This window comes from Pogona vitticeps, chromosome 1 (assembly GCF_051106095.1).
Source record: "Pogona vitticeps strain Pit_001003342236 chromosome 1, PviZW2.1, whole genome shotgun sequence".
Classification (NCBI taxonomy): Eukaryota; Metazoa; Chordata; class Lepidosauria; order Squamata; family Agamidae; genus Pogona; species Pogona vitticeps.
The window spans coordinates 163869756-163885443 of NC_135783.1; the positions used below are offsets into that span (position 1 = coordinate 163869756).

Here is a 15688-nt window from a genome sequence, read left to right on the forward strand (position 1 = left end):
TCAAATCTTTTAGTTTCTTCTTCCATTTTTTGTAGAAGAAAATTATCAGCTGCACAAGCCAGGAATTTCTTGGGAGGGTCATATTTAGCAGAATTTGTCTCCCAACAGTTATCAGAATAATTTAAGTCTCTCATTACTACTACACTGTTTTTTTTTTAATTCTTGCAATTTGTTTTTCAAAAGTTTCATCCACAACTTTGGTTGAGTGGTTAATAGTAGACTCCATCTAATGTTCCTTTTGTTTTTTGCTTCAATTATATTAGTACAGATGCTCTTGATGAGACAACTAAACTTATCTTACTGCGTTTCTGTGCAGGAATATATTTTTGACATATAGTGTCACTCCACCTATTCTTTTTGTTATTTCAAACAATTTCTATCCTTCAACTGCTGTATTTCAGTCACGGAAGTTATCCCACCAAGTTTCAGTTATCCCTGTCAGGTCATATTTCCCTTTCTGAACTAAGATTCCTAGTTCTTGTTTGTTTCCCATGCTTTTGACATTTGCAGATAGTGTGATTTCTTGCTTGCTTTGTACATTTTTATGAAGATTATTATTGGGCCCCATTAGAACAGCTGGCTCTGTTCCTCTTACTGTGCATAAACCTTCATATATTTTTACCTCTGAGTTTGTATCTCTCTCCCCCTTTCAGTTCAGTTTAAAGCTCTCCTGATGGAACTCTTCATGCTGTGGCAAAACACATTCTTCACAAGGACTTGATTTCTAGTCCTTGTTAGGTACAACCCTTCGCTTGACAACAGTCCATCTTCTTGGAAGCTTAGCCCATCGCCCAAAAATCCAGATCCCTCACATCAGCATCATCTTTGTAGCCAGTTGTTCATTCCATGTATTTTCCTTTCCCTTTCTATTCCTCTTCTGAGTACTTGTGGGACAGACTGAATATTTCAAAAGACTGTCTCCATTAAATGGGATGGGGGCTGTTCCCATGAACAGCAGGTCTACCTCTACCATTCTTATTCCAACTTTGATTTTTTAAAGTATTATTTTGCATATTATATCCTGAAAGAGAAGACAGATCCATAAGGATCTCCAGAGTTGGGAATCTTGTGACAATAACTGCAGATTGTCATATACAGCAAGCTGAACAAGTAGATCAAGCAAAGTTATGCTACATGCCTGGAGTGCCAGCCCAAACCTAGTGCACCTGGAATAGACTGAGAAATGAAGACTATTCACTGAAAAAAATGGACAACAGGCCTTGTTGGAGTCATAATTACATCTGTGGTTCTCCTGGAGGCCACATCAAAGTCAACAAAGGACTGAGTCACTCATAGACCTAATATGTTTCATCATGCAAAGCCATGCTTGGATGGAAAATTCGATGAATGCACATATCTAATCAAAGCAAGGTGAACCTGCATCACCCTACATTTTCAGATAAAACTTTAGAGTCAGTTAACCCAGTTACTCTTGGCTAGCTTGTGGTTGAACTTATCTTGCTCTCAAGAGTTAAGCCTTACCTTGAAGTTTAAACTGAGCCCCTCCCCCTGGACGCAACTTGACTTCCACTGAAAAAGATGTATGTCTTTGCATGGGGAGAAAGAGTAAGAGGAGACAGAGGAGGGGCCTCATTGGCTTTCCTAAGCTACCCTTTAATTGCTCCTACTTACCTGTATTTTATTTTATTTTAACTAGACTAATATTCTTAGAGTTGTTGATGTCACTACCTACTTCTCCCTCTCTGGTAGAGGAGAGATGAGACTTCTTGCCCTTGTTTCAAGAGGGGAGGAGGCAGTTGTGGCTCCCTGTATCTCCACCTTTGTTGGCTCGAACCAAGATTGCTATTATCTTCCTTATCTTCAGTGTATTTCTCTAGTAGATACTAGCTCTCTTATTTTTCTCAAAAAGAAGTTTGAATATGATTTCTTTCCAGAGAAGAAAATATTCTGTGTTACCGTGTATTGTAACAGCCACCCTCAAACCTAAAAGAGTGGTTGCTACTTTACTTTAAAACTCTGCTGCCACCAACCTATCTTTTAAATCAAAAAGGACTAGGGTTTCTCTCAAACAAAACAGGTTTATTGATTCACAAAATAAAATAAGTAAATCACCAGTTGATAATCAATTTCTCTCACTCACTGAACTCACTAACACACAGCTTCTAACTCTCACTGACTTTCTGGTACACTTTCTCACAGACTCACAGAACTCCCTTCATACATCATACACACCCTTTTTATAACCCAGCCACTCCCCCTTTAGTTCCTTCCTTCCGTTCCCTCATTGGCTCCTTTTCCACTGCTCAGCTGTGACGGACAGGTGAGGGCAGGGCTGACCGTTACACCGTGTTTTCCCGAAAATAAGACAGGGTCTTATACTAATTTTTTGCTCCAAAAAATGCATTGGGGCTTATTTTCAGGGGATGTTTTATTTTACAGTCATGTCATCTTCTGGTTGCTGCACAATGGTGGAGGGCGGGGTTTCAACAGTAAGCAGGTGTACATATGAACGATGATGATGATAGAAAGAAAATTGAGGTCCAACACTTAAAATTTTCAGGATTTGATCAAAAAGGGGGGAAAAAACTCCTTCATGCCCTTGCACAATCTGTATGGAGGGAGGAAAAAGGGGGCTCCTATCAGATTTTTCCCGCCAACTTCTAATCTAATAATTCAACAATATTTTTGAAAAAGAAGTGAAGCCACATATTGGAAAATGATGGGGAAATGAACAACCATCTCTCCCTCTCCCACAAAGCCATGCTTTTCTCTCAGCCACCCACATGCAAGGCTCTCAGGCCAAACCCCAAAACATTCCTAGATGAAGTAAGGATCTATTGAGGCAACCCAGATTAGGCATTGAGCTTTCGTTCATGCTTTCGCTGCTGAAGCAATCTCACAGTTATATAAATTAAGGGGGGGGGGGAGGATCAAGGAAACCCTTATTTCAATGCTCTAGCAATTGATTATCCCACTGGAAAAAGTCTGAAAGAGGACTCCAGAATCCAACTGGATTCCATCCATCTGATCAAGAAACCATTCTGGAAGTATGGAGCTGCCAAATCTGGAGCGGAATCTAGTCGAGGTAGTTTATTTACTTCTTTCCCTAAAGAACTGATGCCGACTCAGCTACAGGTTTAGAACCTCATTCATCCGTGTTTATTGTGGCAATCTCCTGGAAACAGCCTTTTCCTCCAAGCCTTTAGAGGAATCTGAAATTGGGTTCCGTCATGCTCTTGAAACTGAGAAGAACAGTGAAGTTGCTCAGGAAAGAACAACCTTTACCTCACTTTTACACAGTTCAGTAATAAATTAAGGCTCAGTTTGAATTGTAGACTCTGCATTCACACACACATGTACATCTGCACAAGCACACAGCCATCTTGTCTTGTGGAACACACCAGAAGCTAATCTGGAGCGTTATTTTTTTGCACTGGATACCCAGTTTACAGCTAAAAGTAATAACTATATATTGATATTCTTTATGCTACTGCACTTTTTAAACTATAATTTTTGAACAGACTAGGCAGTCTTGACAGAATATGAACACTAAAGTGGACTGCAAGATATACTGTAGGTAGAAAACTGTCCTTTTAGTTTTTCCTCATGCACTTCCTCACCCAGCACTATGAAAGGTTAACTATTTTGTTGGTTTAACAATTCACACTTTTAGCACATTTCTCAAGTGTGCTAAAAGGGAATGAAAGGGCGATGCCTTAAACAGTCTCCCGCATTAAAGTAAGTTCCACTTTAACGTAAAAGTTGTTTTCCCAAGACTACATATTTGTGATTTTATATGGTGCTATTGAAAACCAGCCTAGAGATTGGCCTTGGAAAATATATATTATTGGGACAGCAAGAGGACTCATTGCATACATGAACTGCATTATCCTAGATGTTTCCTTGGAGAACTACTGATTGCTCTTGGAAGCTTTCATTTTAATCACTAGAAGCTTTTTAATTCACTCTGGTCTGAGAAAATGAGATACAGATGTAAATTCTGCAAAGCAAAGACATTTCTTGAAGAGATTTTTAAATCTGGGAGGGGTGTCCCCCCAATAAATGGAAATACTCTTCAATTGTGCAGGGCACCTGTTTTTAAAGGAGCATTACTAGTATGCTACTGACTTTTCTTCGTATGATTTCAATGAAGGGAAGTCAGGCGGGGGGTAGGGTAGGGAGGAGAAGAACTTTGTTATTTATACGGAAAGGGGTCTGGTTCTTGTCGGCACAAGAGACACCCAGGTGTTTTCAAAGCAGCCCCAGCACTGGGCCCTTCTGGAGCTGATCTCAATTTCTGTTTGCCAAACTACACTTTCAAGAGGTGTCAGGTATCGAGAACTCTTTCTAAATGCCAAAGCAAGCATTGAAGGAAGCTTTTTAAAAAAAAAGTGGAAAAGAGTGGTGTTGGGGGGGGAGGGGGGAGTTCCTTCTTGAAGAAAAAGGTAGTTGTTCCAACTTGGCTGTTTCTTTTTAAAATAATTAGTTAAACAGTGTATAAAAACAGGTAAGTCTGTTCTGCACTGCTCAGGGATTTGGCAGCCCTCCCTCCCTTCCTTCCTTGTGTTAGTAAAATTTTTGTGAACCACCAGTTCACAGGACAAGGGGAAGGAATTGTATCACCATGACCTAAGGCAACCCAGCTTGTAAGGTAAACCATAATTTTTTAAACCAACATGACCTCTCTGTTAACCCTTTCACTTTAAGCTTTAAAAAGTGAGAGAAGCATGTTTACAAAACCACTGTGAAGAATGGCGGAGACGGGGGTGGAATTACCTGTCAAGAACCTCTCCAGCTCTTTCTTTCCTCTCAGCTTTTCTCCCCAGCTCTGCCGACATCTGGACACAGCGCCCACTTAAGATCAATATTTTGGTTGAAGACTTGACTTTCTAATGTGTCATGGAATGCAAAACAAAGCTATTTTAAGACAGCAGCGACTAATTTAATCTATGATGGCAAACAAAACCAGCTGGGAACATTTGTGGATTAATAAATAAATATTATAGAAATGCCAATACCTATAATTGGACTCGCCATTTCTTTTTCTTCTTCTCATAATACCAGAATAGTAGACTAATCCACTGAAGGGAAATTATAGGAGATTCATGAGAAAACAAACAAACAAGCAGTTCTTCACACAGTATTTTGTTAATCTATGGCAAATTTTGCCACAAGATGTGGTGACAGCCATCAATTTAGACAATTGTAAAAGGGATTACACAAACTCATAAAAATAAGATTATCAGTGGTTACCACTCAGGATAGCTATGTATTCCTTACAATTTCAGAAGCAGAATGTTTCTCATTAGCAGTTCTTGAGAATCATGAGCAAGAGAATTCTCCCTGTACTGCTTTGGGCATCACTTCAAAAACTGCTTGGCTGTTGCGAGAACAGAATGCTGGAGCTGATTTTTGCTGCACGATAGTACATCTATGTTATTGTGAAGCAGAGGAAATCAACACTTCACAAGGCAATTCTAAAAATGGGAATGGCCCAAACCAAAAATTAGAACTTTGAAACTGAACTATAGATCTGTACCACATTTGGCACAGGTATAGCAGTCTGCTCTTACTCTGACAAAGTTGGGGAAGGTTGGGCAAAGGATTTTTGAGTTATGATTTTTTTTAAGTAAAACTATTTTACCCCTGTACAAAAACAATGACCCTAAACATTCCCAGATTTAAAATAGCTCATATAAACTAAAAAGACCAAACTTACTTACCTTGAAGGAGTGCTTTTAAAAAAAAACAATGGAGTGGCAGTCCTCCATAAACTGCGACAGTTTGCCACATATTAGCATACAATTTTGTAAATCATGTTCTAAGCATTTCTGCAGAGCACAGAGTCCTGAGTGCTTTCAGTAAACATTATTTTAGGATCTATGACACCAGGATCCTGACACAAGTCTTCAAAGGGAAATCAGCTCCAGGTTTGGAGCAATCTGAACTTTTGAACCTTAAATTAGGACCCAACTGAATTTTTAACTCCTGGTCAAACATGAATTTGTGCTTGCAAAGGTACTCTGTGTCTAGTTGTCTCAAGATTTAAAAATATATTTTAAAAAGAATAGAGAACAAATATTTAGAAGCTCATTCATTTAAGCTGTGAAATTACTGATTTTTGCTTTGTGGCTGAGGATGGTCTTACTTGATGTTAGCAGGGCTTTGGTGCCCATATCCCATCATAGTCTCAACCATTCCACCTGCCTTGTAACTGTCCAATTGTTTGGTAATTAAGAAGAAATCTCAAAAAATATATGCCATCAAGTCACTACTGATGTGTGATGACTATGTTGGATTTATTCTCTCTTCCTACTGCTCACCTCCCTTTCTAGGAATATTGTTTTTTTCCATTAAGTTCTGCTCAGATCTTGCAAACTAACAGCTGTGGCTTCCTTTTTTGGAAAATAAGTCTCTTCCTCCTTCTACCCACTCCCCACTTGCCCCATCAATATTGTCTTTTTAACAGTGTCCAGGAATGCATTTGCACAATTAAACTAGTACACCAGTTGTGTCCATTCTTGGAGGGGTCTGATCTGGCTACAACGGCACATGCCTTAGTTACATCCAAGGTAGATTACTGTAATGTACTGCGTGGGTCTGCCTCTGGAAAGTGTCCAGAAACTTCAGGGGGTCCAAAATGCAGCAGCCAGATCGCTAGCTGGGTCTGGTCATAGGGTCATAACCCCCTCTTACAGCAGTTTCATTGGCGGCTAATCTGCTTCTAGGCTGAATTCAAGGTTCTAACTTATAAAGCCCTACATGGCTTGGGTCCACACTATCTCAAGGATTGTATCTCCCTTTAGGAACCTGGTTGAGTGTTAAAATCATCAGGAGAGTCCTTTCTCTTGGTCCTGCCACCTTCACAGGGGCAATTGGAGGGTACGTCTCTTTCGCTACCTCCAGACTTCGGAATTCCCTCGTTCAGCAAGTTAGGCTGTCCTCATCTTTGCTGTCCTTCTGCAAGATTTCCCTGACTGACTGGCTGCCTGAGTGGGGTTTCTAAATGGATTGTTGTACCTTACTGCTTTGAATGTGTTTTAGTGTTGCTTATATTTTTTTAGCATGGTATTTGATTGATTTCTTTGTATTTGTATTTGTATACTCACTGTTGTTAGCTTTAATTATATGTGCATGGTAGGATGGCTTCAGTTTACTCATATTTCTTCTATTGAGAGTTCAGGCTTAACTTGACTGAGCACCCACTTTTCTGAATTTCTGGCTGTCTTTAGTATCTCTACCAACACCACCCTTCAAATGACTTGATTTTTGTTCTTATTTTTCTTTTATGTAGTATGGACAATTTTGACCTTGGTTTCCAGTCATAAGCTTTGCTAATTCTGAGCCCTCCCTTTTTTCAATTTCAAAAGGCAAGGGAACATCTTTGGAAAAACATACACACTACATGTTCATAGAACGTTTAGTTTGATTTGGTTTTTTTTCCTCAGCTTGCCTAGCTCAAAGAAAGGATTTTAAAATTGGAACATAGCTTTCTAATCTGCATTCTGAAGAGCAGGCATGACAACATTAGTTTACCTGAGAGGTTAAAGGATGTGTATGTGTTCCCTCTTTTGCTCACTACCATTCATACTTGTTGAAGAACAGCCCTGACAATTGCTTTGTGTTTGGGTGAGGAGTAGTTAAATGATGGAAAAAGAAGTCGAATTCTGGGATTTTACCTTGATTGGTAGTGAGAAGAAGAGAGTAACCTGTAGACCATCTTGGCAGCTACCATTGGTGTTGTCAGCCAGGCTGCCATTTGCTATGTGAAGTCTGACATCCTTTTTTCTGCTGGCAATGTGGGCACAATATTGTGTAGCAATATCAGGCTATTTCCTGGAATTTTGAATTGTGAATAGAGAATGCAATATCCTACATTCTTAAACTGGAAGTTTTTTTAATGAAATCAATAGACTTTTTTCTACTCTAGCAAGCTTCTTCTTACAAGGCTATGCATAGCTTAAATGACTTTCAAATGCTGATGGCTCTGAATTTGGAAGTCTCTAAAGTTCTTTTTTGCCAACATTTTAAACCAAAAGAAGACATCCAAATGTATCAGAAGCAAAATCCATGTTAAAAGAATGCATATATACACAAACTGTCTTTTCCAAACCAATCCTCCCAAAACAATTATTCTGCAAAAGCGCAGTCATAGAAATGCTGGAAGTTGCCTTTTGGCAAATTAGGTAAACAGTGGACCCTCTAACATAGCATCATTGGCTTTGGCCCTGTAGTGTATCAGACAGTGCATTGGGTCTCAAGGGTTCACCCAGTCATATCAGAAGGTAACAGGAATTGGAACTTGGGAAGCCTTGCATGCAAAGTATGAGCTACAGCCTCCTCCAGCAGAATGATCAGGAAGGCCCAAGGCACAGCAAGGACTTGCTTTCCATATTTTGAAATAATGAATGATATGTTGCTATTAAAAGAATGTGATACCACCCAGCCCAGTCTAAAATCATCTAAAGGCAAGATTACTTCCATGTCAGTCCTCCTAACAGATATATCTGTGTAACATGAGGTTTTCTCTTCATTCCGCAGAGGCAGCTATCATAGTTCAAAGAATATGTTTGTTGCCACTCTGCCAAAACAAACTGGGAAATAAAGTTTACAGATAATCACTATTCTTCCTTTTTTTATCTTCAAAAAGCCTCCTTAATAGCAAAAGTTCCAGCCAGAAAACCAAGCCAAGCTTGGCTTCTACAAAGGGGGCATTTTTGTAATTAACTGAAGCTTGTGCATGGCCTGAGATTAATGTATACAGTCTCCACTGAGAATAATAGAGTGATGAATCACTGGGGTTCTCTATTGATCCCAGCAACCCCATTCCTTCTGGCTTCAGTCCCAAAGAAAGGCACTGGAAATCTATCTCCTTCATCGCTGAGGTCACACAGAGCTGTAAACACGCTGCTTGCTAAACAGCAGAGCCTGCAAGGGATGCAATTTGATGGGATGTCATCCTTCACGTTGCTGAAAACTGGGTTTAAGAAAGCGGGGCCAGGTTCTGTGTATGGTTTGGTGATGTTCCAGTGAGCACCAATCCCCCTTTTTTTGCAGGGATAGGTGTTCTTCTAAGCTTTTTTCTTCCCATTCTGTTTCTTTTCTCAAAACCACAGTTTGCAACCTCATGTTCTGGCTTGTTACACAAGCATTACCTAGTCAAATACTGTAACCCCCTCACATTCCAGGCCTAAATGCACCTATATACCAACCTTCTCATTTTACCCCACATCTTCCAGCCTCTTTGCTCTCTACTGCCTGATCTAGACTCTTGTCTAGATTAGCCATTTCTCCCCCATCTTCCCCATATACTTTCCAGAAACTCAATTTACCACTCAGCATTCTGGTTGTTATATTTTTAAACAAGGGGTTGGAAATCTCACATGCATCCAACTGCATGCCTTTCCTCCCAAGCACTCTCCCCCCCCCACCCACTTTACTCAAGTTTACAGCACACTGTTTGGAGAAATACAGGGAGTCATTGACTGGCCTTCTCCTCATCTCTTTGATTAAGAGGCTGACTACAAAGGTGTTTAAGCCTGCTGTTTGGTCTGCTGCAGGAATGGGCTGGTTCCCTCCTAAAGATGGTGATCAGACAACATATTTTCTGGAGTGAACCTGCCTGTCCCCAGAGTGGTCCTATCTGGACCTTTCTGGTCCCTGTCAAGGGGCTTCTACTTGTTTTGGTGTGGATAGGGGTCACTCTGCTTTTGTCTGTTTCTAGCTTGTCTGATCACAGGAAACAAAACAAACCAAGCCTTCATCTTTTAATTTGCCAATACAGGCGTACCTTGGTTTATGAATTTAATGCGCTCTCCAGGACGTTTCATAATGCAAAAAATTCACAAACCAAAACGCAGTTTCCCATAGGAATGCATGCACGGGGGGCAGTGCTATAAACTTCCCAGGCACAATGCAAACTTGCTTCATATTGTGGAAAAATTTCATAAACCAAGGCAGCATTTTCAATGAATTTTCATTCAGAAACCAAAAATTACGTTAACTAAGGCGTTCGTAAACCGAGATGCCACTGTATCATGAAGAGAGCCAGTTTATGATATTTGCAAATGAAACACTTATTCAGCTCTGTGGAGCAGCCAAGAAAGTAAAAAAAAAAATTACAGTGTGTATTAGAACAGCAAATATGTGCAGTATCACTTTAAAAAATACCATTAGGTGTTTTGGGCGGGATATTTCTGGCCTCATAATACCTTATACACACACCTAACTCGTAGTACACATACCAAATCCCGGTTTTAGTGATTCTAAAACACATCTGCTGCTGTAGTGCACTCTTTAAAATGTTCACTTCCTTGGTCTCTCCACAAAGCTGAGAGTCACACTTTCTAGGTCAAGCAACATTCAGAAAAATGCAGTGGACAGTAGCCCAGTGGATATGTTACTCTGGCAGAAGTGCAGTGGCATAAATTGCAGTGGTGAATTGCTGGATGGCCGCTGGATTCCCTCATCACATTTCAGCCATGTGAGTTGGTGTCCACTGAAGGATACAAGAGGTAACTCATTAATTAGTACCAATTTGCCACTGTAATCTATGCTGTCACACCAAATATTAGGATTCAGTGTGACAGCATAGATTACAGGCCAATATGTATAACATTATAGGCCAATATGTATAAGCTTCTTAGTAGGTTTTGTTACATAGTGTTACATTTCTCAGCTCTTATCTTGTGTATTCATAAATGCTCTCCCATTAGCCCAGTGAGCTGTGAGCAGAAGGGGGAAATGAAAAGAATAATTATTTTTCTCCCCTTAGCCTAAAAGCTATGTTATCGACCAGTACTAGTAGTAAGAAAAGAGTCTGCTAAGTGCTTCTGTTCAACTCCATTGCCACTTGCAAGGCAGGGAGTACTCACTAAGTCTCCGCAAAGCACAACAAAATGCTTATTTCAGAGAATATACTGATGATGCAGTGCTTGTTGTTGTTGTTGCTGCTGCTGCTTGTCCCTCTTCTCCTTGTTAAGAAAAATCTAATTTTAAAAAATAACCAAGAGAGGCACATTGCCTAATAGGCAGCAGAGAAAGCATCTAAAGGAATATTGGTGCTCGTAGACATCATGCTGGAGACACCATTAGAATAGCATTGTCCAACTATGTATGTTTCCTAAAATAATTTTTTTAGAGAAGACATCATTTTTCTTTCTAGAAGATGTGTCTTTGGTATGACAAATCTGTTTCCCAAAATAGAAATCCAAGACCGCTTTCTCTAATGAGAGACTGAGGAACAGAACCTGCTGATTTTTAGGGCTGACGTCATTCCGTTTAGTCAAACTGACTGTTTATTTACCCTAGTACCAATAAGTATATGCCTGTGCATTTCTTTGACCACAGCATGTTTCAGATAGTTAGTTGTGACTGCATTGGCAACATGGCTCCCAGGGAGGGAATAAATAGGTTCTTCACATCAGAAAAATAATTGGGTAATTGGATGGCTCCAGAAACAATGCAAATCTGTATTGTTTCCTCAAAAAAATACTTGAACAGCATGCCCATCCTCATGATAATTGTTGGATTATTTCCTTGGCTTTTTTGAGTATTCCTTGAACTTTCAGGTGGCAGGAGGGCAAGGACATCCAACCTCCATTTGTTCAGCAGCCACATGATACTCTCATGTGGGACTTTCAGCTCAACAGAAGCTTGGTAAGATGCACTGGTCTGCAATTTTTAGAAGCCATCTGTTTCTGAGATAAAATGTGCTATTTATTATGTCTTTTGATGTGCTGAATTCAAATATGACAATTAAAACAACTGATTGGCTACTGTTTCCATGATCTTTAAGTTTTTACATTTTACATATATGTATATTGTGTAGATAGTAGAGTTCTTAACATAAATTGTAAACCTAGCTCTTTTCAAGTATTTATGGTTGCTTTACATGATCTTATTTCAATTGTCCTGTTTATGTAACACTTTAGAAATCAGCAAGAGGACGTCTGGTTTGCCGCTGTGACAAGACAGCAGGAGGAAGATGGAGCTCCATCCCTTGAGCTGAATTCCAACCTGTTTGGGACCCCCCCCAAAGAGGTGGTGAAATGGGGGAGAAGCCTGTTGATCACAGGGGGAATGGTGGTTAGCCATGTTTGATCCAGGAAACTCCCCAATCAACCAGTGGGCGGAAACAAGCATCTGAACAAGCTTGCTTGCAAGTCTTCAGCAGCCAGCAAAGGAGAAGTGATAAATCAGCCTAATTAACATCGTGTTACCACTGGGTGAGAAACATTTTTTAACTGTATTGCTTTACTATTCCTGGATGAGACAATCTCTATGGCAGAAATAGCATCTAGACTATGTCTAGAAGGGCGGCATATAAATGCAATAAATGAATGAATGAATGAATGAATGAATGAATGAATGAATGAATGAATAAATAAATAAATAAATAAATAAATAAATAAATAAATAAATAAATAAATAAATAAATAAATAAATAAATAAATAAAATCTTCTATCCCCCACCACTGATTGAGCAGTGGTGAATCTGTAGAGACGAGGAGATGCAGGGAGACAGAAGGAAATAAATTGGACATTAATTAGACGTTTAATTCTACTTCAAGGAAGGAAGTTTGGTATTACTCTGTCATTATAAACTTAAGAATCTTTCTTCTGAAAACAACATTGGCAACCAATTTGGGAAACTAAACTTATTTATGTTACTTGAAACAGCTATCCAAGGTGCTGGCAAAAAGATTAGAATTAATTACCTTGAACGCTTTATGGCTGATTGGAATTCCCTCTCTTTTTTTGAGAACAAAACTGAACTACAGATAAATTAACCCTAAAAAGCCCAATCCAGCCAAAGTGGAACTTCTAAACTGTATCCTAGGTTCTGAACTTGACTGGACCTTGAGCCTTTAGACAGGGAAAATTCTCTATGTCTGAGACTGAATTCAAGCTTAACCTATAGTGAACCTATGGAAACAAATATTGATGGAACTGGACTGATTACTTTAAGCATCTGGACAACTTTCCCTTGGAATAGTTATTTGACATTTGGGACATAATGCCACAGCAAGGACAATTTGAGGATGAAACAAAATCTACCCTTCAAGCAATTTTAGAAATAGTGAGATCCCACAATAAAAAGGTGAAATTATTCACTAAGCAGTTGAAGAAGAACCATAATCAACAAGAGACATGGAATAATGAACAAGGAAATGAGAGGGTGATGGATGATGTATGCCAATCAAAAAAAGGGCTGGAGGAAATTAGAGGAGAAAAACTAGGAGATTTAATTCTAATGAGTCGAGGAGAGTTTTAGGTGTGCTAAGGGAAGATAGGGGAGATAATCAGCAGATCTAATTAAAAAGAGCCTGGAAGATCTATTTGAGATAGATCAAATGTATAAAATGTTCTCAGGTGGCACAAGGCATGGCAGAATTTTTAGAGAGAAAGAAACAAGAACTGGGAAAAGACAAATAAGAGAATGAGTTTCTTAGAAAGATGAAAAAGAAAAAAATTAAGGTGGCCTTCAATGTTGAAAGCATTTATATAGCTAACTTCTGGAATTGTAAGGGGGTTTATCCTATATATTAGAAAGGGGAATTAAACTGAAATAAGGGATCACTAATCAGGGTAAAGGTGTAACACGGTGGTTCTTAAGGTAAATTGAAGCTAGATATTTTGAGAACATTGTATACTATGAGAGCACTATCATGATAGTAGCCAGTGTTGTATACTAAAATACACACATGAATGGTTTAAACATTTTAAAAATGTATAGATTTTGAAGGGACAACTAAGAAGACACCAAGATGCAAAAAACCAAATAATTATAAGCAACCCATGTAACACAATGTTTAACAAGCACAAACTGAATGTTGATAGATTGAAAAACTAATAAAATGTTTTTTAAAAAAATCAGCAAGAGGATTATATAAATAGAATGTATTATGAAACAAAAGGCAAAAAAAGCCTATTATTGTCCATAGTTTAGTCCTGTTCAGTGTCTACTCGGCACTTCTTGGCTTGGCTCTTGTATTCATTCAATGGAGCATCTCTTGTCACTATTCAGAAATAGTCTGTAAGCATTCATGGGCAGGCTCATGATAGCACTTCTGATAGCATTTCTCCATTGTTGCAATGTCCTGGGGAAATTGCTTGCTCTGCAGTTCATCTAGAAAAATTTAGATGAGAGTGCAAAAAATGTATCTTTAGTAACATGTTACAACTAAGGATTTTATAAGCCTTGAAGAAGTTTTCCACCAACAACCTGTAGTTGCCTGCCTTGTTGTTTCTGAGAAAATGTATTGCCACTAACTGGAAAACTTTTCATGCCATCTTTTCCTTACCACACGATGCAAGGTCAAATGCATCATCTCAAAGAAGTTCACGAATCTGAGGACCAACAAAGACACCTTCTGTTACAGTACCTTAGCTTCACTTAACCTTGGAAATTTTCCATGGAGGTACTTGAGAGCTGCTTATGGCTTAGTCCATGGCTGTGACAAAGTTCTTCATCAGACCCAGCTTGATATGTAAAGGTGGTAACAAAATCTTCCTTGATTCAACAAGTGGTGGATGCTCAACATTTTTCCTCCTAGGCTCCAATGACTGTTGGAGTGGCCATGTAGTGAGAATCTCTTGCACAACTATCCCATTTGCAGATAAAACAGCAGTACTTTGCATATCCAGTCTGCTGACCAAGCAAGAGAGCAACAACCTTCAAATTGCCACAAAGTTGCCACTGATGCTGATCATAGTTTATGCACCTCAAAAGTTGTTTATGTTGTCATACATATCCTTCACATGGACTGCATGACCAACTGGAATTGACAGCAAAACATTGACATTATGCAGCAAAATAGCTTTACAACTCTTCTTTGATGAATCAATGAATTGTCTCCATTCATCTGGCTCATGAACAATGTTAAGGGTTGACAACCATTCAATCAGCGTTGTTGCAGGCTAAAATTGTTCTGCCTAAAAAACAACTACTGTCCAAACCCATTCATAGATTTATTTGTAGATCCAGTCAAAGATGTATTTTAGCCATTTCTGGTTTAAACTGAGATCTCTTCCCTTTATAACTCACTGATCCTCTGGCATTCCCAAGTCAAGGGTCATATATACTGACCCAATAACATATCTTGAAAACTAGAGCCAATCAACAATTTTAAGCATTTTCATTCTCAAGTACCCAGAATTAGTAAAGTTTTACTGCATTTATTTTGGAAGCATTTTGGCTATAGACCAGTGATATTAGCCTCAGTGTAGACAGTAATTCTCATACAGTTCACACAGATTATTGCTTTTTAAACAGTGGGGGAAATTTGTTAAAGTTCTTTCAGCATGTTCTAGGCTGAAGCAGAAGGGAAGCAAGACCCTCATCAGCTCAGCTGAGAAACTACTATCATAAGACTCTTCCCTCTCCCAGTTGTTCCCTGGCCAATGGCCGTTAGGCTGTAGTGGAAGGAGGAAGCCAGGCAGAGCCACCAGGAAATCTGCTAAGAAGCCACCATAATCAATTGTCACCTTGCTCTGGCCAATATATCACCAAAGTCACCAATGAACACCAATGAGTTTCATAAAACTTGCAGTGGAAGCAAGAAGGAAAGTATATTTTGTCATCACATCCCTGAGTTTCCCGATCATAGCCATGGGAGATGAAAAGTGAACCACCAGCATGTCATCAAGAAGACCTCCTGAGGGAGGTCAGAGCTTCTGGCTCCAGGGCACTGGATCTGGCACTTGGCATGAGTGGCCAAAACAA

The 15688-nt window shown here is 39.3% G+C and overlaps 1 long non-coding RNA gene across 4 annotated transcripts in view; it reads right to left on the bottom strand.

The window, feature by feature from the left end:
* The window catches only part of LOC110083237 (uncharacterized), a 145197-nt gene that overhangs the window by 29414 nt on the left and 100095 nt on the right, over positions 1 to 15688 (bottom strand). For 3 of the 4 annotated variants that reach the window (XR_012088631.2, XR_012088636.2, XR_002301259.3), the window contains one exon: positions 4738 to 4850. This is a non-coding gene — a long non-coding RNA (uncharacterized LOC110083237). Of the gene's footprint in view, positions 1 to 4737; positions 4851 to 4979; positions 5043 to 15688 lie in introns of all 4 variants that reach the window. The other variant, XR_012088633.2, reaches the window with a different exon arrangement.